The sequence below is a fragment of the Ceratotherium simum genome, chromosome 11 (assembly GCF_057802395.1).
Source record: "Ceratotherium simum simum isolate JZ-2026a chromosome 11, ASM5780239v1, whole genome shotgun sequence".
Classification (NCBI taxonomy): Eukaryota; Metazoa; Chordata; class Mammalia; order Perissodactyla; family Rhinocerotidae; genus Ceratotherium; species Ceratotherium simum.
Genome location: NC_141910.1, coordinates 53,772,218 through 53,794,384, shown reverse-complemented (window position 1 = coordinate 53,794,384; position 22,167 = coordinate 53,772,218). Strand labels below are relative to the sequence as shown.

At 45.1% G+C, this 22,167-nt stretch overlaps 1 protein-coding gene across 1 annotated transcript in view; it reads left to right on the top strand.

Annotated features, from left to right (window-relative positions):
• Positions 1-684: 684 nt before the first annotated feature.
• The window catches only part of MAPRE3 (microtubule associated protein RP/EB family member 3), a 52,112-nt gene continuing 30,629 nt past the window's right edge, over positions 685-22,167 (top strand). Inside the window, exon 1 of the mRNA XM_004418249.3 lies at positions 685-804. The gene's annotated coding sequence lies outside the window, so the exon portion shown is untranslated. The remainder of the gene's footprint in view (positions 805-22,167) is intronic.

Sequence of the window (22,167 nt, the reverse complement as noted above, 5' to 3'; positions counted from 1 at the left end):
AGAGAGACAAGAATGTTGATAACAACTCCAGCGATTCGTGTATAGGCGATTTTGTTAGCTTGATTTAGGCGTAAAGGTATAGACTGTCTGGAAAGAAACAAAACAGAATGTTTAACATAGGTAGAGGAAAATTGAACTTGGGGATTAGAGTAACAGACTGTGATTGAAAGCTATAAACCGGGAGAGGAGATAAAATCCAGCCTTAGCTCTCTCGTGTCGCTGAAAGAGAAGAAATATTCTCCACTTTTTCCTTCGCGGTAGCCATCAGACAGATAAGAATCTGTCATCTGGCTGCTGTGGAATCAGGTGTAAACGGTTGTTCCTTCTGTGATTAGTTGGACAGGGTGGAGGAATTGTTACCCTGTTGCTAAGGAAAAAGGAAGGGGCTGTTCCCAGTTGCCATGGTGACAAGGTAAGAGCGTTCCCTCGGTACCGCCATAAATATCTGAGGCGGTTTTTTCTCCTTGTTGCTATGGCAATCTAGAAGGACTGTTCTGGTCGCCCCCCACCTCCCGCCGCGGTTGCTAAGACAAGGTGGAGGTAGGGGCTGTCCTTCCCTCGCCACCCAGTTGCCTTGGAGACGGCGGGTGCCCTGGCCCCGCCCCACTCGGACTGACAGCGGTGGCCGCAGCGCGCCTGCGCAGTGCTCTCTTCCCCCCGCAGTCTCTGTGCGTTGAAGCCGGAGACCGCGGCGGCCTCTGCTAGGACCCTCCGCCCCGGAGCCTCCGGCCGGAGCCGCAGCCGCAGCGCCTCTGCCGCCTGTCCCCCTCCCCCGCCGCCTCCGCCGGAGCCGCCTCGCGCACTGTGAGTCCGAGCCGAGGCGACGGACGCCGTAGGGCTGAGTCAGCGGGAGGTCGGGGCCCGGGCTGGGGGAGGGGAACGGGCTGCCCCCTCGCCTCCCCATCCGCGCCCCCGCCCCCCAACCGCGTCTCACCCCCGCCCACCTTCCTCCCTGCATCCCTCTCTCTGGGGCTTCCTGCGACCTCAGCCATCAGGCCTCCCCGAGCCACTCCCCCTCCCCTTCTCTCCCTCCAGACCCACCTCAGGGATCCTTCCCCACTAGATGCGGCGCTACCGCACCTCCGCCCTGGACTGATTTTTTCCCCCCAAACTGCCTACCGTCCGCCCTTGTCCCTTCTCCTTTCTCCTCTTGGGCCTGACATCTCCGGCCTCTCTGGTTTTTCCCCAATGATATGCCAGAAAAAGAGTGACAAGGGAGAGAGCGAGGGGAGACTTGGGGGAGGGGGACATTCTTCCTGCCCAAACCTTGGGGCCTCAGGTTTACCCACAGGCTCCTGCCCTGGCTGGTGAGGGGAAGCAGATCTGGACAGTTCTGTCTGGCTAAGAGCTTCTGGGCTTTCAGAATAGATTTTGCTGAGAAGGATTCAGCCCCATCATGATCAGCTACTGTTTAGTGAACACCCGCCAGTGCGTGGTGGCCTTCTAGTGGGTTGAGCTGTTGCCTTGGCCGGTGCTGTGGAGAGGGACTAGAGGTAGTGGAGGAAGGGAAAAACAGAGTTGCGTTTGGGAGCTGAAGTTCCTGCGCTTCCGCGTGTTGTTGTGAATAAGCATCTTGCAGTACTTATTAAAATACTGCAAGTACTTATTAAAATACTTATTTAATACTTATTAAAATACGCCCCCCCCCCCGGTAGTACAATCCTGGTATAATGTGGGGTTTGGAAACAGGCCTGATATCATCCATAGCAAGTAGTTACTGTTTGTATGTTGAGGGGTTGTGGCAGGACTTGGTCTGTGATACCTGTAAATTCCATGTGGTCACCTCTGGGTAATAGTGAGTTTTAACATCATACCTGCAGAGTGGAGAGGAAGGGGAAGAACTGAGGTTTCTCCATGGTGTAGATCTGAGGCCTGTACTGGCTCTCTCCTGCAGCTGTGAGTCTTTGTGGGGGCTGTCGCCTGATAGGGCTTCTAGCGTATTTGGACAATTCCCTGGATTATGTTTGCCACCCATCCACCTGCACGTCTTGCATTCCCTGATCTTGGAATGGAGGGGGATCCCAAACTGTTTTGTTTTTCCAGCAGAAATTGAGCTGATGTCAGAGTTGGTGCCCACAGCCAGAAGCTGTCTCTTAATAAACGTGCCTCAACTCGAGGGCTCCCAACTAGTGTGTGTGTACCTCATTGCCAACTTCCTTTGATTCTTTTTTTTTTTTTTTTGGCTTCTAGATTTCAGTTTACTGTTAGAAAATATGTTTAAATATCAGCCAGTTAAACCGTACAAGAGGCTTTGGGTTTTTTACTCCTGGCTGCAAAAGGGGTAGATAGTTCACTTCTAAAAATCTTGGTGAAGGACTAGTTTGGAGTTTCTGGGATTGCCAACAGTGAGAAATAACGATTTTGCTCCTTGACTTTGCTCAATCATGGCCTATTGGCAGCCTCCTCAGAGCCACTCCCCACCCCCATGCCCATCAGATTAGTTTACAGTAGCAAAGACGGCTGTCGCCCTAGTTTTAAACATAGAGATGAAGTTCGGGAAAACTACAGCCCCCATGCAGCAGTGCAGTTTCTTCTGTTTCGAATGCCAGTCTGGGGTTTGGCGGGATGCACCTGCCTGTGGGGCCATGGGAACTGTGGGGCCTGAGAGTTACATTCCTTCTGTGTGGTCCTCTCTGTGTTGCATAGCTCACCGAAATACCCGAGCAGGGCAGGAGCAGACAGCTGTGCTGGAGAGCTGCTCCTCCTGGGGTGAGTGTATTTTGGGAATCAGCGATATTACTGGGGTGGAGGGTTGTGAATTAAGAAGCAGGAAAATGTGTCAAGGCTAGACAGATCAGGAGGGTGTGAGTAAAATGTTCCCTTTCCAGTTTGCTGTGGGATAGTACATTTTCAGAGCATCACAGTGGTTTTTATATGGGTTAATTTGCCTTTGAAATCCATACCAGTGTTTTATGAGATAATGATGGAATGCATTTTAAACTGCTATTGTTGGAAAACAGGACTAATACCTGTGTCTTATACATTGCCTATCCAGTTGTTACTGAATATAATTGTTAAGATCAGGGAGAGGGACATGATTTGAACCAAATTAGACCTAAATCTGTGTAATCTATGTTGTGGGTTTGTAGCACTGTGTTCCTTGATTCTAAGACACACCAGCAATTTACCAACAGCTTTTAAAATAATTTAACACTACCGGATCAAAATATATATGCTCATTCTAATGTGCATCCTAATTTTAGGAACATGAAAACAGCCTGGAAGTGGCAACACTTGAAGCGGGGATTTGTGTGTCTTGGGCTAAGAAAGAATGGTATTTATAATATTCCTGTGTGTGTGATGATGCCATGACTGACTTACCGTCCTGAGAGTGCATGCATTGTGAGGATGGGTTTGTTCAAGTCCTTCCCCCAAGCCAGCCTACTTTATGGGGTTATGTTTGTAAGATGATTGGCTGGAGTTAGGCATTGTAGTTGGCTGTTGGACAGAGGAAAGTTCCTATGTGGGAATCCACTCAAGGCCTTAATATGGTACCCTCCAGAAGCTGAGCCAACTAGCTGGCAGCAAACATCTTATGAGCTAAATGTGAATTTAGCCAACTAACATCTTTCAGAAGCTGAACAGAATATATAATTTTTTTTTTTTTTTTTTTTTTTTTGCCTTACAACACCATTCAAGTGTTTTTTTGTTTGTTTGGTTTTTTTTGTGTGTGTGTGTGAGGAAGATCAGCCCTGAGCTAACATCCGTTGCCAGTCTTCCTCATTTTGCTGCGGAAGATTAGTGCTGAGCTAACATCCATGTCCATCTTCCCCTGTTTTGTATATAGGATGCTGCCACAGCATGGTTCACCAGGTTGTGAACCTGTGAACCCCAGGCCACCGAAGCAGAGCGCATGAACTTAACAACTGTGCTACCAGGCCAGCCCCCTATAAATTTTTTAAACCAGAATACATCTGCCCTGATTTGTTTACAGACACATTTGTAAAGATTCTAAGGTACATGTCCTCCTCCCTTAGGATGTTAGAAGTGGAGTGGATTTCAGATGGTATAATTCAGTTAATGTCCTCATTTCCGGATTTTGACATGAGACCCCAAGAGTTAAGAAGCTTGCCTGAGGTCACCCAACTAATGTAGAAAATATGTAAAAACACTTTGTAAACTGTGTACACAATGCAAATGAATGTTGGTGGTTATTAGTGACTGAGTCAGGATTAGAACCCAGATTCCCAGACTAGAGCTGGTATTGTTTTCTATAATAGCATGTTGCCTCATCCCTCATGTTAATATTCCAGAGGGTTTTAATAAAAATAATTTAGTAATCTGTAATTAGCCCTGTAGACAAGGGCTTGTTTTATTGTCTGAGATGTTGCAAAGCCAGGCAAAATTTAGTGTCACGCTGTCTAATTAAATATTTATTCTTGCCACCTTAAAAATAATAATTTTTCTTCACACGTTCTGACTTGAAGAAGGTTTTTCTTTTTTAAATTTGCATCATCTAACATAAGGCAAATGTGAAGGTGGGTGTTTGAAGTCCTCTCAACTTCTTATCTGTGAGGCTATTGCATTCCAGAAAGCAAGGTGGAGAGGGCTGAAAGGGGGCCAAGAGGAGAAAGCTAGATTGTCCTCCAACTCCCAGATTGTAACCTTCTGTAATTCCTGGAAACCGTAGGGATTTCTAATCCCTCTCCTTGGGAAAGTGAGGCGGTCTGGCTTCTGGAAGAAGAAAGACCTGAGTTCAGATCGCAGTCCTGCCACTTCCTGGCCACGTGTACGTGGGCGAGTTGTGTAACCTCTGAATGCCAGTGTCCTCAAGGGCAAGCTTGGAATGATAACCATCTGTTTCACAGGGTGGTTGTGAGGATTTAGTGAAAGAAAGTATATAGAGTACCTGCTTAATAAGAGATGGCAATCGTTATTTTATGTTTACTAAAGTATAAAATAAAAAATAATGCTGTGAAAATTTTATCGTGACTTAAGCCCATCTTGGACCCTCAGTTCAGCAGCCCCCGTCTCGCAGGAGCTCTCAGCGTGTTGGACGTGCACAGAGAGAAGATTTGTCTTGTGAGGACCTGGCACTTGCAGTGTTATTTCAACTGCCAAAATAGGAGTATATGAAATGCCCCTTTGTCTCCATGTATTCAGCTGACCTGGATATCTGAAAGACTGGCAGGGTGGGAGCAGTTAGTTGACTAGGAGAGCACAGACTCAGTGTGTTTGTGTATGTTGTGGGGGCGGTTCGTCCTCCAGTTGGGGAGGCCAGTCTGGGGAGTGATCTTAATTTGAAATGGAAAAGCTGCTGAGCTCTTGCTTGTGAGTAAAGCTCACATGGCCTTCATTCACTTCCTCTACTACTAGAGGTGTAGCTTTAATTGGTAACTTTGCTCAGGTCAGCTTCTGCGTCCAGGACATCTGGAGGGCCAGGGGAAGGAGCTATCCATCACTAGCACCTCCTCGCTAGTGAGGAGCGGTGAAGGGAGGTCATTTTGGATGGCTACAGTTCCAGATGGGCTCAAGGCAGAGACTACCAAGTAATTAAGGAGCCAGGGCAAGCCATTCAGGTGGGAGAACACAAATGAATTTAAATTCCTATAAGTTTAATTAGAGAAGAAAATACCTATGTATAGGCATCTAAACACTGAAAAGATAAACACAATAGTGTTTACCTCTGGGAAGTGGGATTTGGGTGTGTGGAAAAGGGAAAAGGAGACTCAAAGGGGAACTTTTACTTAAAATACTTCTATATATGAATTGTTACAAGAAGCATGTATGCTCTTGTAGTTTAATGAAGACCAATAAAGCTGGTAGTGGTTGTTTTTCAGTAAATGCATTTTGGTACAAAAGAAGCAGTTGCCTTTACTTGGAGCCCTCAGTGCATGGGGCAGATAGGGCTAGACTGCTTCCTTCAAGCAGGCCAAGCCAGTTTGCACCAAACCAGGCTCCTAAGTGAGGGCAGGACCCTCCAAAGTGGCTGCTTCCCTGGCACCCAGGATACTTCATTGACCTCCTGCCTCACGGCCTCTGCCTAGTCTTTTCATTCCCTTCTTGAGAATAGTCCCCTCCTTCTCTTGACCAGTTGAAGTAATCATTACTATTCTAATAACTAATTTAATTTTCAACTGTTGACAAAAATGGCACCTAGCCAAATGACCTTTGTGAAAAATCCATGCCGCTACTCAACATCAAAAGGGCTTGACGTTGAAAGGAACTCCAGCCGAAATGCTGACGCACTCTCTTACGGTAGCTGCGTTTTAGATCAGACCTGGCTGATGGAGCACACCTTTCACACGGTAATTTATTAACTGCTTCTCTTAGGAATTACTGATATTTATGATACAATTATTGAGTATTATTGAGCTTTAATTTTCTCATAAGTTGGTCAGTTGTGTTTCCTAGCCAGATGCCCTGTTTATTATAGAAAGATGACACACCTATCATTTGGACACGTGCTTTGGCTTGTTTACCCAGAAGCTAGGATGGGTTATGCTGAGTAATCCACATTCCATCATCCAGTCTTCCCTTTGGCCAAGAGTACAAATTTGTGTGACAGTTGGCCAAAGATGGTTTTTCCTCTGTGTAGAGTTGACTGGCCAGTACTGGCCTAAGCCCTGTGTGGTGTTCTCACTAGCATCACACCCTACCAGCTTTGCTAAACTGGCATAACATAACATCAGTGTTTTGAGCTCTGGACGCTTCATTTGCCTGAAGTAAATAAAGATTTGGCCTATCTAAAATGTTTTGAATCCATGTAAAATGATTTTTTTTTCCTGAAGCTATTTCCTATATATAGGAAATACATACCACTTGTGTGATATCTTTAAAATAACCAAGCAAGAAGCATGGCTTCAAATATGCCCAGTAATTTTGACAATGTATATCAAAAACCTTAAAAGGACACATATCCTTAGATCAGAAATTGCTGTTCTAGGGATATTTAGAAAATTAGAGGGGTATATAAAAATACTTATACAAGGATGATCTCATTCATATGTGGAATATAAACCAACACATGGACAGAGAAAACTGTATTGTGGTTACCAGGGGCAATGGGGATAGGGGGTAGGCACAAGGGGTGAAGGGAGACATATATATGGTGATGGACAAACAAAAATTTACAACCCAAAATTTCACAATGTTATAAACTATTAAAACATCAATAAAAAAATACTTATACAAGGATTTTTATTAATGCATAATTATTAATAATATCAAACAGTTAACCAAAACAGTCAACAGTTAGGGATTGGTCAAGTTCACCTAGGTAAAATGCTGCACAGGCATTAAAAATCTCGTAGAAGAATATTTATTGATATCAGAAACTTTTGATGTAATCAATGAAAAAATGATGCAAAATAGTATGTCGAGACTGATACCATTTTTATAAAGAAAAGTATGAAAAGGTACTAGGAGAGCATATGCGAAACTATAAGTGATTATCTTTAAGTAATGGGATTAAAAATGAATGGCTTTTTTTCTTAGTGCTTCTCAGTGTTTTCCAAACTTTTCTGCGTTAAGCAATTATAGCTTTTATTAGAAAATTTTTAAACCAGTGATTTATAGATTCCACATAGTAGAGCAATCTCTAAGAAAATCACAAGGTATTTAATATTTTTTATGATTATTTTGTTTCACTGTTGTCGTGATTAATGATAAACACTTCTCAAAGGTGTTTCTTTAGATCCTACTTCATTTCTTCTTTAAGAGAGAGCATGCCTGGAGAATTATTTTGTGGGCGTGTGACTTGAAAACATAGCCTAGAAACTCCCGAGTTCATCCATCCAAATGAAGTAATCTCTCTTGACTTAAAGGAGATGTAAAAAAACTTATGAAAAGAAAGTATCTTAAGAAAGTATCTTAAGATAGTCTTCTTTGCCTCTTAACCTTTGCTGTTCAAATTTATCAGAAGATTTCAGTAAAACCTTGTTTACCATAGGGCTCTGTTTAAGGTGGGCTTTCTTTCTCCACGTCTTCAGATTCTCTGATTCCCAGTTCTCTGGTGTCTTGGGGGCCTTATTTGAGAATTTCTCCCTGTTTTGGTGGTTGTGTACCTCTGAGAACTATCTGTTTTGAAAGACAGCCCAGGCCTGCTGCAGCCTCCTTCCTCCCTTTGCCCTTGGCAATATTCTGTTCAGCCAGCAGCTCAGAGGCACTTTTTTTTCCAGGGATGGAGAAGGTTGGGTGCCTGCCAGTGGCCACCTGCCAGGCAGAAGCCCTCTGCAGAGGTGGGCTGGGCAGCTCCCTCTTTGCTATACCAGGTCCCTGGAGCTGCTGGCTGTGAAGGGAGGGGCTGGCGCGGCAGCTGTCCTCTCGCCTAATCTTTCCCATCCACACACACATTGTACATCGCCTCCATGGCCCAGTTCAGCGGACTGATACCTGCCTTCTATCAGTGGTGGTGTCTTCCCAGCTCCAAGCACTGGGGATCCAGGACTTAGAGTTGAGGGACATAGGGCCTGTCACACAGCTCGGCCTGTGCGACAACAAATGTTTGCTAAGCAGGATCTGCCTCTTCTTCCAAGTGGTTCTGACTACCCAAACATTTGTGAGATAGGGTGGAGGCCTTCCCTGACACCTGGGTTTATTAGTGAATAAGTCTTTGGGTATGGCTAGCTGGAGACGCTCCACCACTTGGAGAGAGTGATTGTCAGAGAAGCGTTCCTCTTCTCTCGAGGACGTTGTTGTCTTGGTCACCTTGTAATTTAAATGGTGTTTCCTGACTGGTAAGAAATGAAATCTTAGCTCCTCTGAGTCAGCAAGATCATAGTTGGACCAACGTGTGTTGCACCATGTGAGAGAGCCAGGCCTTGGACCACTGGATGAAATTCAATATCCCTTCCCATATGGGGAGTGTTTCACTGAAGGCTTATCTCCGGTGGCGTAGTATGTACTGTGTAGCCAGGCTTTTCTGCAGCACCAGACTCTTGGCAGACAGCCGCCACCCCCCGTCCCCTTCCCTGCAGATTATTGCCACTTATCGGGGACTCTGATTTAGTCTCTGATTTGTTCTGATTTTAGATGAGTAGAGTTCACAGCTGAAAGCTCCCAGTTTGGGCATCCTATTAACACCTTTAAGTGACAAAACCACTGCTAAGTACAGAGATGTGTTATGCTGGCCCCAAAATAGCAAGGTGCAGTGTTTTGAGACCTGATAAGACTTGTATTCCCCAGAAAGTATAGTTTCCAGGTTTATAGGTTATTCATATAAATATGCATATTGTCTTCTCAAGGCTTTATTCTAAGTGTACTCTCCAAGTCCTTTCTGTTTTGTATTCTTAGTCACTATGGGATATAAAAGAAATGAGATTCAGCCCCTAGCCACGAGGAGATTGTACTCTGGTTTGGAAGATAAGATGGATGTGTGGAGTGATTGGTGTGTATGACAACATTGGATGTCAGTAATACATCTGTGGTGCTTTATTATATAAGACGTGGTCTTTGCCCTGAAGGAACTCAGCTAACATTCTGGCGAGAGAAATGGACACAAAATTATATAAGTTGCTACAATACAAAGGGATGGGAACTTCAGCAGTGATGAGAAGGGGTGCTTTGGTAACCCGGAAGGAAGAGTGACCCTGCGCCTGTGAGAACTGGGGAAGGCTTCAGAGAGGGAGACACACTGGAGCAGGGTGTGCAGGATGGTGCGGATCCTGCCCACCAGAGGACAGATGAGTAAGGGAGTTCAGGCAAAAGAAATGAAAGTGAACAGCGTATTGCATGTTGTTAGTACATAGAGTCTAAATTCAAAAGGGATTCTGAGAGGAAAATAATCATTGTGAATTGGAGTAATCGGAAAAGACTTCACAAAGGAAGCAGACCCTGAGCTTGCCCTGAAGATGTGCAGGCTTTGAGTAGACAGGACACCAGAGAGGGCTTTCTGTGAGGCAAGGTGCACCGTCCACAAAGGAATGACTGGGAACGAGTGTGACATGAACCATAAGCAGGTCACCATTACCAAACTGAGGATGTGAGAGTTTGGGACAACATTGGTGACATTAACCAGAAATTAGGAAGTTGAAAAGGGAGTTTGGAGATAAGTTTCATCCTAGCCATGGAGAACTAGAGGTGACAATTGGAGACATCCAAGTCGAGTGATCACATAGAACCAGAAGCTGAGGTCTTGAGTGCTGAGTACAAAGACCAGAGCTCCAAATAATAGGCTTTGAGAATTGTCCATAATTAGGAAAAAAAGTGAAGAAATGTCGGAAAGTTAGGTCGTTCAGCAGCAACGGAAGAGAAGATGTCAAGGAGAGAGCTTCAGTGCTGCTGGTTTAACTAGATTAAGGATTTATCCAGAAAAAAATCATGATGATTGCTAAGGGTGTCAGTCCAGTAAAACACTGGAGATGGAAGCCAGATTGGGTAGGGATAAGGTGGGAACTGGGTAGAGAGAAAATAGAGGCAATGGATAGTCACCAGAGAACGGCAACAGGGAAGAGGGGAAAAGGAGTAACTGAAGAAGCAGCAGGATCATTTTTTTTTTTTTTTTTGGTGAGGAAGATCAGCCCTGAGCTAACATCCAACGCCAATCGTCTTCTTTTTTGCTTAGGAAGATTGGCCCTGGGCTAACACCGGTGCCCATCTTCCTCCACTTTATATGGGACGCTGCCACAGCATGGCTTGACAAGCGGTGCGTCGGTGCACACCCCAGATCCAAACCTGCGAACCCTGGGCCACTACAGTGGAGCACATGCACTTAACCGCTAGCCACTGGGCCAGCCCCAGGATCAAATTTTTTTTTTTTTTTTTGTGGGGAGGATCAGCCCTGGGCTAACATCTGATGCCAATCCTCCTCTTTTTTCTGAGGAAGATTGGCCCTGAGCTAACATCCATGCCCATCTTCCTCTACTTTATATGGGACGCCACCACAGCATGGCTTGACAAGCAGTGTGTCGGTGCGCGCCCGAGATCCGAACCGGCGAACCCCGGGCCACTGCAGCGGAGCGCGTGCACTTAACCACTTGCACCACCTGGCGGGCCCCTCAAATTTTTTATTATTATAATTCCATTCTTTATTAGCAAACATATATATAATTTTAACCTGTATATTTTTGTTTATGTAATTTTTGTGTAATAAAATGTGCCTCATCTGCAGATTTCTCTGTATCAACATAATTCGTATATTTCTCACTTCAAGTATCCCATTCCTTCTGTGGTATCCCATCATATTGATACCAAAATGTGCTTAACCATCAACCTATTATTGAGCAATTGGGGTATTTCCAACATTTTGCAAGTGTAAAAATCTCTGCTCGGAACATCACTGTACAAGTTACTTTTTTTCTTTTGTGGCTTATTCCTTGAGGATCCTTTATATCCCATAAAGTGGAATTACAGAGGCAAAGGGTACAAACAGTGTTGGTTTTTTTTTATTGAAATATAATTGACATATAACATTATATTGGTTTCAGGTATACAACATAATGAGTTGATATTTGTGTATATTGCAGAATGATCACCACAGTGAGTCTAGTTAATATCCATCACCACACATAGTTACAAATTTTTTTTGTTATGATAACTTTTAAGATCTGCTCTCTTAGCAACTTTCAAATATACAATACAGTATTCTTAACCATACTCGCCCTGCTCTACATTACGTCCCCAGGACTTATTTATTTTATAACTGGAAGTTTGTGCCTTTTGACCACCTTCACCCATTTGTCCCACTGTCCATCCCTCTGCCTCTGGCAACCACCACTCTGTTCCCTGTAATATCTATGAGTTCAGTGCTTTTAGATTCCACATATAAGTGAGATGATACGGTATTTGTCTTTCTCTGTCTGACTTACTTGAGTTAGCATAATGCCGTCAAGCTCCATCCATATTGTTGCAAATGGCAGGATTGCCTTTTTTATGGCTGAATAATATTCCATTGTGTATAGACCATGTTTTCTGTGTCCATTCATCCATCAATGGACACTTAGGTTGCTTCCATGTTGTTGTTTTTTTAATAGGCTTATTATGCATTGTTCTCCATGGTGATCCGACCAACTTACAATTAGAATGAGAGTTTGGTATTAACTTAGAATGATTTCTGATAATAAGGAGACCTGAGCATGTTTGATGGCAGAAGAGAAAAGGAGTTACTTGAGGAAAATAATCCAGGTGCAAGAGAGAAAGGGAGCAGATAGGAATGATCTTGAGGACAGCAGGGAAGGAGTAACCTTGCAGGGAAGGGAAGGGCTCCCTTCCTCTGAGACTGGTAGGAGGAAAGGGTATGGCTCTTTCTACCCCTGACTTGCAGGGTGAAGTCCAGGGGACATGATTGGAGTTCCTGCTAAGAAAAGACCTTTTCCTCAGTAAAATAGAGCCAAGGCCACTTGCTGAGGTTGGGGGTGAGGTCTTAAAGGTCTGAATTAACCACTGTGAGAAATGAGCCTGGGCGTATGAGAGATGAATAAAAGTCTTGTTGCGCTGGGGTGAGGGCTGAGTTGGACCCATGAATTCATAATGGGCTAAGTCTCTGAAGTCCTGTAGCCTGGAGAAGCAGCAGTGAGTGGGGAGCACCAGGATGGGGAGATTGCTTGGCATGTTCGGGGCAAGGTTTCTGAGGAGGCAGAATGTAAGGTGGCAGTGAAGCAGCTGGCCCTAAGGTCAGAGGTGGAGGGAAGCGCTGCAGATCTAAGAGTGGCACTGGTTGTCAGCGGAATGAGGGGACAGAGTAATTGCAGGCTCCACTGGGAACAGAGAGGTTTGGAATATGAGGGATGAGCAATAAGGAGGTTATTGACAGAGGAAGATTTTAATTTTAAAATTTGGAAGAGGCTGTTTTTACTTTTATTTATTTACTTTTGTGAAATGTTTTTACACAAAAATGTGGATTTTTTTTTTTACATGAGCATGTATTACCAATAACTTTTTTGTGTGTGTGTGAGGAAGATTGGCTCTGAGCTAACATCTGTTGACAATCCTCCTCTTTTTGCTGAGGAAGGTTAGCCGGAGCTAACATCTGTGCTCACCTTCCTCTATTTTGTATATGGGATGCCGCCACAGATGGCTTGATGAGCAGTGCGTAGGGTCTGCACCCGAGATCCAAACCCACGAACCCAGGGCCACCAAAGCAGAGCGTGCAAACTTAACCACTACACCACCGGGCCAGCCCCACCAGTAACATTTTTTAAACTAATAATTAAAATCTCAGGAGTAGAGCTGCACTTCCAGGGTGAGCCTCGGTTACTCTGAGATCGATGAAGGAGAAATGGAGGAGGATCACAGAGTCTGGCTTGATAAGGTGTGAGAACTGTGAGGTGTCTCTGCTTGTCAGCCAATAGCTCCTGTGGTTACAGCTTGTCACTGCAGAGCAGCACCCACCCACCAGCCCTTATCCACTCACACACCAGTAGTGTTTAAAACCTGAGGCCGGCCTTCTCTAAGCGTGACAGTCATATTTTCGATGTGCCGTTATGTGGGTCTGGCTGTTTCCATCTCTGGCCAGGTGCCCTGCTGAGCTGTTCCTCTCTGGCCTCTGCGAGTGAAGGTTCTTCTCCAGGCAGATACAGCCCCCTCCCAGGAATGCAGTTTTGTGAGTGGAGTGTGGGTGCCATCTCAGCCTCATTCATCCCCTCCCTGGGTGCTATGTGCAGTGTGCAAACTGTACAACTGCATATAGCAGCCCTGTTTCTCTCTTGTCTGTTTTCACACTTGGCCTCCTCTGACCCCTCTCCTTATGTCCTCCTAGATCATCCACTTTGACCCTGACCCTGACTGACACCCTTGGTTGTGGCCTATAATTTCACTTGCCAGATTCACATTACCTTTATGTTGCACAATTGAAGCCATTTACGTAGCTAACCATGCACAGCAGTCACAGGGGCTGATAGCACGGAACGGGGCACAATGGAAACACATGGAAAGTCACGTGCCGTCATCAATGTGGGGAGAGTGGAAAAGCCGGGCCCAGTGCTCTGCATTCTTTCCAGGGCCTTCAGCTGAGTCTGAACCTTGCCTGGACATTTTGTAAATGCCGTTTTATTAAAGCCAGGACTAAGCAGGAGTATGGCTCCCTGCCAGTCCCTACCAGGAAGGAACAAACAGCTTGCGGTGCAAGTCTCAAGCCAGGTGGGGTGGGAGCTAAGGTGCATTGTTTTGCACATAGAATTAAACCGGCTTTTTGTCAACTTAGCCTCCTGCTATTGTTCTCTTCTCTTTTCTCCTAGTCAGCCTAGGTGAGAATAATTAGCCCTTGGCCCATAATGAGTAGAATGAAGAGGAAGACTACAACTGATAGGCTGCAGTGCACTAGGGAACCTTGAACTTGGAATTAGGAGACCTGGGCTTGGAGTTGTGTGACCTTGAAAAAATCGCATCTCCTCCTTGATTCCGTTTCCTTTTCTGTTAAATAAGGGGTCTTTGCAGATGCTGTTCCCTCTGCCTGGAACATTCTTTCCTGGTCTTTTTGGGCTAACTCTCCTTAACGTCACATGTCTTGGCCTAAATGTTCTTCCCTCAGGGAAGTGTTCCATGACCTGCACCCCGGCTCCACTCCAGGCTGGGGCCCTGATAACGGGGTTTTTCAAATTGTAGATCACAACCACTAATTGGTTGTGAGATCAATTTGTTGGCTTGTAACCAGCATTTTTTAAACGAATAGACCAGAAAATATCAGAGTGCATGGCTCATGGTAAGAGTAAGGATTGTTTAAACTTTTGTTTTATTATGTATATCTGTATGTGTGTGTGTGTATATATGTTGGATTGTAATGTAAAATGTATCTTTTACTAAAAGGTTGAAAGCCATTGCTTTCCAAACACTCTCATCCTGTATTTTTCCTCCATAGCACTTAGTGTGATTAGAATTATATAGTTATTTGTATGATTATTTTATTACTGTTTATCCATTTCACTAGAGAACAAGCTCCATGAGTCAAGGACCAAGACTGACTTACTCATCCACAGAAGACCTAGAAATAGTTGAGGCTCAACAAAGAGCCGAATGGGTGGATTTCTGGGGTATTTTGCTGCTGTCAGTCCTTGGTTCTGTGAGTGGTGCCTAGGACTGAGTAGACAGTGACTGCAGTAATACACTGAACAGCCCTCACCTTCATCCCTAGTGGACAAGAGGACCGGGAAGAGCAGTTCTCTGACTTCTCAGTCTCCAGGTTGGAGTGGCCCTGGAAACTGAGAAGGTCCACAGCAGCCCCTCCCAGAGGGAGATGGGAAGAAGAGGAACCACTACCATACCCTGTTCAACAATACCCTGCCTCACTTGGGCAGAGGTGACTCTCCAGTAGGACAGGGACAGGACTTTCAGAGACCGAGCCCACCACATAATCTGTGCTTACATAAAGAGAAAGTCGGCTTGTCTAGGGTAATCTCTCCCAAGGGCCGATTTCGTACTCTCCCGGGTATGGGCGACTAGACCCTGGCCCAGGAGCCCACTGGGTTCCCAGGGTAGATTTGGGAACTCCTTTTCTCCCTGCAGCACCCCCCAGCATGCCCACCAACACTTCTGGAGAACTGCTCTGCTACCTGAGGTATCTTTCTGGACCTAGCCAGTCAAACAGCAGGCAGAATGAGTACTCTGTGCTTTTCCAGATGTAACAAGCCTCTGATTGTAGCCCAGAGAACATCCCATGGCCTGGAAGGCTCCATTAGCAAGGCCCAGCTGGCACTGCTCTGGCCCAGAGCTGTTCCGGGATGTGCTAAAGGTCAGAACTCAGGAGGACTTGTGTGTCAGAGGTCCTCTTGAGGGTGTTGAGAACCCAATGATAACACAGGCCCTGTCAGGAGTATTTAAGAAGGTCTAATTTGCCCCTTTATCTTTAAAGCTCATCATTTGGTTCTGCCAGCATCTAGCTTTTCTGAAATTACATTGCTTGCTGCCTGGAGCAGATGACCTCTTTGGGAGGGACGAGGGAATAACTAGTTGTTTTAGAGCTCCCAGAACTGTTAGCTGAAACATCTTAATTTATACACTGCGTTCAGCTTGGTGTTCTGGAATTGACAGCCCATTCTAACAGTTTCTCCAAAGGCTGCCTGTCAGCTTCTTTAAGAAGCTTTCCCAGGTACCGAAGCCGTGGTTGGGTTGTTGGAGGCAGGAGGTGAGCTGAGAGAAACGACTGAGAAGCTTTTGACTCCAAGGTGTCCCTCAGCAGCAGCTGCCTCACCTCTGGTCCCTTCCCTGTGTTGGGGATTTGGGGTTTGGAAAGGGATTCCTCAAATGGCTCAGGTCCTCAGTTATTCCTCTGAAGAATACTCTTTGTATCACTTGTCTCACTCTCACCCTAATAATCCGTGCATCCTAATTTGCATCCATTTATTAGCTTTCTCATGAATTAAAAAAAGTATATTCTCAAAAATCACTATTACCTTGCCCATATTTTCAGAGAAACTTCTAAGAGCAATGTGTGTTTAACTAATGCCTGTAGTGTGTAGTAGTCATCAAAAAACCTTTTTTGGATAACAAATGTAAGTCAGAATTGCCTTTTAAGATTAAAACATTACAGGGGCTGACCCAGTGGCATAGAGGTTAAGTTCAGCACGCTCCACTTCAGCGGCCCAGGTTCACAGGTTCGGATCCTGGGTGCAAACCTACACCACTCATCAGCCATGCTGTGGCAGCGACCCACATACAAAATAGTTGAAGATTGGCACAGATGTTAGCTCAGGGCCAATCTTCCTTGCCAAGAAAAAACAGATTAAAACATTACAGAAATTCATAAAGCAGAAAGTAGAAGTCTTCCATAACTTTATCTCCCAAAAAGAATCACTGCCACTATTTTGTTGAATAGCCCAACTTTTTTTCTACACACATGCTAACATATTATTTCTTTTTAAAAACATGGTATCTTACTATTTTTCATTTATAGAAAAACTGGAAAAGATAGAAAAGAGTCATGAGAACATTAGAACCTGTTGTAATTCTACACTCAAAACAGTAGTCCCATCAAGGGGTGGCTTGGGTGGGCTTTAGTGCTGCCCCCTCTCCCAGAGCCGCCCCAGGTCAACCTACAATCCAGATACGAATGTGCACTAGTTATGCAAATGCAGCTTCAAGACCCTCTTCTGTCTCCCTCTTCACACCTGATTACCAGCCCTAAGCCCCTCAATACAGAAAACCTGTTGCCACCATTGCTGTTTACTATGGTAAACATATTGCTGCATTTTCTTCCAGCTTTTAACTAAATTAGAGTCATATCCATTTATATTTTTTCCAGTCATCATGTTCAAGTCCCAGTGCAAGATATGTGTGGAAAGCACTTCCCGTTGCCCCAGATAATGTTATATTTGGTTGTGGTTTTGTCCCCAGTAGCACTGTTTCCAAGACGCTGAAATAAAATGTCAGGGAACTTGGTTTTGAACTCACCCCTGGGAGATCGCTGTGCTAGTGGAGAAGCTGAAACATAGGGACAAGGACTTATTTAAGATCAAAATAAAGCTCTGCCTTACCTGGACTTCCCTGTAGGTGTCTAAATGCCTGGGCTCACTGGCTGATCTGCCTAAGTTTACTGAAACATTTGGAAAGGAGTAGAAGGGACATTTCTAGTCCTGAATTCTTCCTTCTCCAGCTTGGATATCAGCTGCTTGGTACCATTTAGATAGATGTGCTACAGCCATGAGAAAGGTTGTTAAGACATGTGCTGTTGAAACTCTTTTCTTTCCTTTGGGGAAAGATGTTGGTCCTTCCTCAGAGTCAGATGGAATCCCACCTGGCCCATCCTCCCAGTTCATGAGATGTTTCACAATATTTTAGTTCTAGATTCTCTTTGCACATCTCATTTGTCCATTTGCAAACACTTAGCCAGGGAGAGTTCTGACAGTGTAGATCTGAGTGGGTGAAGCCATTCTCGTTGAAGGAACATGGCAGAAGTATGCTCCGGAAGCCCACTCCACCACTCAGGTCTGGCCCAGACCAATGCCAAGGCCACAGAGCAATCTATATAACCCAGAGTGACCTCCATGAGTGAGAAAACAAAGAGGGACACTCCAGCTTAGAAAGTCCAAGTGAGAGGAGATAGGATCAGTCTATGTATTAGTTTCCTATTGCTGCTGTAACAAATTACCATGAATTTAGTGGCTTAGAACAACACAAGTCTATCATTTTACAGTCCTGGAGGTCAGAAATCCAAAATCAGTGTCAGTGGGTATAGTGAGCTGAACAGTAGCTCCCCAAAAGTGCTAATCCCCAGAGCCTGTGAATATTACCTTATATAACAAAAGAATGACTGTTATCTTCTATGACAAAAGATGTGATTTAAGTTAAGAATCTTGAGAAGAGGAGCTTATCCTAGATTATCTGGGTGGACCCTAAGTGCAATCACATGTACTCTTATAAAAGGGAGGCAGAGGGAGTTTTTATTTTTATTTTTTTTTTATTTTTTATTTTATTTTTTTTTTTTTTAAAGATTTTATTTATTTATTTTTCCCCCAAAGCCCCAGTACATGGTTGTCTGTCATAGCTGCACATCCTTCTAGTTGCTGTATGTGGGATGCGGCCTCAGCATGGCTGGAGGAGTGGTGCCTCGGTGCGCACCCGGGATCCGAACCCGGGCCGCCGGCAGCGGAGAGCACGCACTTAACCGCTAAGCCACGGGGCCGGCCCTAGAGGGAGTTTTTAGAGAGAGAGGAGGAGGAGACAGTGTGACCACAGAGGCAGAGACTGGAGTGATATGGTCACAAGCCAAGGAATGCTTGGAGCCACCGGAAACTGGAAGAGGCAAGGTATATTCCCCCTAGAGCCTTCGGAGGGAGTGCAGCCTGCTGACACCTTGATTTTGGACTTCTGGCCTCCAGAACAGTGAGAGAATAAATTTTCATTGTGTTAAGCCACCTAATTTGTGGTAATTTGTTAGAGCAGCCACAGGAAACTTATACAGTGGGCCAAAAGCAAGGTGTTGGCAAGTCTGTGTTCCTCCTGGAGTATCTAGAAAAAAATCTCTTCCTTGCCTTTTCAAGCTGCCTGCATTCCTTGGCTTGTGGCCCGGCATCACTCTGACCTCTGCTGCCATGTATCTTCTCTCTGACCCTCCTGCTTCCCTCTTATAAGGACCCTTGTGATTACATTAGATCCACCTGGATAATCCAGGGTAATCTTCCCATCACAAAATCTTTAATTTAATTACATCTGCAAAGCCCCTTTTACCATTTAAGGTAACATATATTCAGAGGTTCCAGGGATTAAGACGTGGACATCTCTGGGGGCATACCACAGTCTGTAGAATCCTAACGAGTGTGGATAGGAATGGTGGATCTGTTCACCACATCCCCGAGTGTTCAAATTACATGCCACTCCTTGAAGTGAGAAAGGCAGTATCAAAGGAAACACTTCTTGATGCAGAGGTGGAATGCATTACTCTCGTGGGTTCTTCTAGGCAGAAAATGTGGAAGGGCCGAGGTCAACTGTGGTAAAAAGATAGGGGTATGAATGTGAGCTAGGCAGGGTGAAGTTCTCCCTGTAAGCTTTTGAGGTGGTGATAATGACGATAATGTGTGTGTGTGAGGGGGTCTTCTACAACACTCATTTTTGGTGTTTATCAAGCAGACTAGCTGAATGGATTTGTAAGGGCACTTCATGCAGCCATCAGTCATAAAGCTGATGCCTGTGGAGAGACAGCCACCTAGAGATGAGCCAAAGGGTGAGTCACAAGAAGTATACGTGGTACTGGGATTAGAGATAATGAGGCAAGTTCATTGTAGTGGGAGAGTTACAGGGCATTTGGGAGATGTTATGGCTCCCATCGTAAAAGATGGAAGTGGGGGGCCGGCCCGGTGGCGCAAGTGGTTGACTGCACACGCTCTGCTGCGGTGGCCCAGGGTTCGTGGGTTAGGACCCCGGGCGCGCACCGACGCACTGCTTGTCAAGCCATGCTGTGGCGGCGTCCCACGTAGAGTAGAGGAAGATGGGCACGGGTGTTAGCCCAGGGCCAGTCTTCTTCAGCAAAAAAAGAGGAGGATTGGCAGATGTTGGCTCGGGGCCGATCTTCCTCACAAAAAAAAAAAAAAAAAAAAAAAAAAGGTGGGCCGGCCGCATGGCTTGGCGGTTAAGTGCGCGTGCTCCGCTGCTGGCAGCCCAGGTTCGGATCCCAGGTGCGCACCCACGCACCGCTTCTCCGGCCATGCTGAGGCTGTGTCCCACATGCAGTGGGTGGAAGGATGTGCAGCTATGACATGCAACTATCTACTGGGGCTTTGGGGGAAAAAATTAAATAAATAAAAATTAAAAAAAAAAGAGATGGAAGTGGTTCGTGGTGAGTGTTGGTCAGCAGGGAGAATGAGAAGCTCAAGAGCCACTGTTTGAAACATATTTCCAGCTAGAGGCAAGAACTCAGGAGGGAGCCACCCAGTAATTGTTGCTCTTGAAGGCAGATGGAATTACTTGAGGCAGTTTGAATCTACATTAAGACCATCAAAAGCAGAGTTCCCATTCTGCTCCTGCCTGTCTCTCCAACTCTGGGAAATAATGATTTCTTCCTCAGAAGTAAATAAAACTTCCTACTTGGAGAGGATGAGAAAGCATTAATTATTAATGTTTATTTTCATATTTACAGATGAAAGGCATGCTGACTTCAAAGAAGTAGAGTTGGGACTGGGGAAGAGAATTAATTCTCGACATTAAAATTATCTACTAGAAAACACTCATGCCTATTTTGAAAAAGTTTTTCATGGTTGCATATAAAGTTGGAGAATTTTAAAAACTGATTTGACAACCAATAAAGTGATCAGAGAAAAGTCTCTTAGGATAGAAATGTTTGTGTTCCTAACCACTCAAACTCATTTCTAGGACAAGGCATTAAACAAAAGTATCCTGCATGCTTGTGAAACACGATGAGAAGTTACGGTGAATGCCTCGGAACCTTGCCAAATAATTAACGGCTTAATTCTGCTTCAGCTCCTCTTCTTATAACCAAAGGTCTGAGACTCCAATTAATAAATTTCACTTTAAAAAGAAGCAGCTTGTTTGACACTTGCTCTAGTTTAGAGATTAAAGCCCAAGGTAAGGGACAAAAAAGAATCCATCATCCTGGGGCCACCTCTCTGTAGACAACACTACTCCCCCTCGTAGGCAGGCAGGCCTGCTGGAGGCCAGATTCTAACGACCAGGGCCATTGTTACATGGTGTGTCTCTTGCGCACTAGTATGAGCAGCCACAGCAATGTGGCACCTTTGTCTTTCATAGGACCAGCATCCTGACTTGGTGGAAGGGGAGGCTCCTCTTGGACAGTTTCTTTTTTTTTTTTTTTTTGTGAGGAGATCAGCCCTGTGCTAACATCTGCCAATCCTCCTCTTTTTTGTTTTGCCGAGGAAGACTGGCCCTGGGCTAACATCCGTGCCGATTTTCCTCCACCTTATATGGGACGCCGCTACAGCATGGCTTGCCAAGCAGTGCATCCGTGCGCGCCCGGGATCCGAACCGGCGAACCCCGGGCCACCGCAGCAGAGCGCAGGCACTTAACCACTTGCACCACCGGGCCGGCCCCTTGGACAGTTTCTAATACAAGAACATTCCAGCATTTCAGCATTCTGTGATGGTGTGAGGTAATATCTGTCCTAGTCTCTAGCTCTTTTTTTTTTTCAGTTTGCATCTGTGATCATCAAAAAAGAACACTGTGTACATTTAGCTGCTTTTTAAATGTTGGCAGAAGAGGCAGAAGAAACCAATTAGCTAAGTGGTCATTAACAGCCGTGACCCTTCATTGAAATTTTTTTTAGCATCCATATAGGAAGTCAGCATATTTCTTTGTATTTGTTCCCCAAGTTGCTTTACTCCATCACAACATTCTGGAATCCAACCAGAAAGAAAACTGAAGCTTTTAGAGATGAGGGACAACTGCAATGTAAAAAACCATGCTTTTCCCATGACTCAGCTTAATGCTGGTCAGGTCACTGCCTGATGGACAGAGAGGGGAGCAGTGCTGCCTGGGAGCTGGTAAATGGAAATTTGCACGTGTTCTTTAAACCAGGATGGTCTGGAGTGTGGTCCTGCTACTGACTCACCAGGAAAGTCTGCAAAAAATGTGGACCCCTGAGCCCCAGCCCAGATCTGTCCCTCTCTGGGAGTCTGCATTAGTAATAGACCAGTCAGGTGATTCTTGTGCACCATAAATTTTGAGAACCTCTGCTCTAGAGAGTTTTCTTTCTTGAGGTACATGGGGTCAATCTTGGCTTACAGGGCTTCATGCAGAGCCAAATGTGACCCTTGCCACTCCTTAGCATAAAAAGGATCCTGCCCCTCTTTGTGTTTCCCCTTGGGCATAGGAAAGAGCTGAGCACT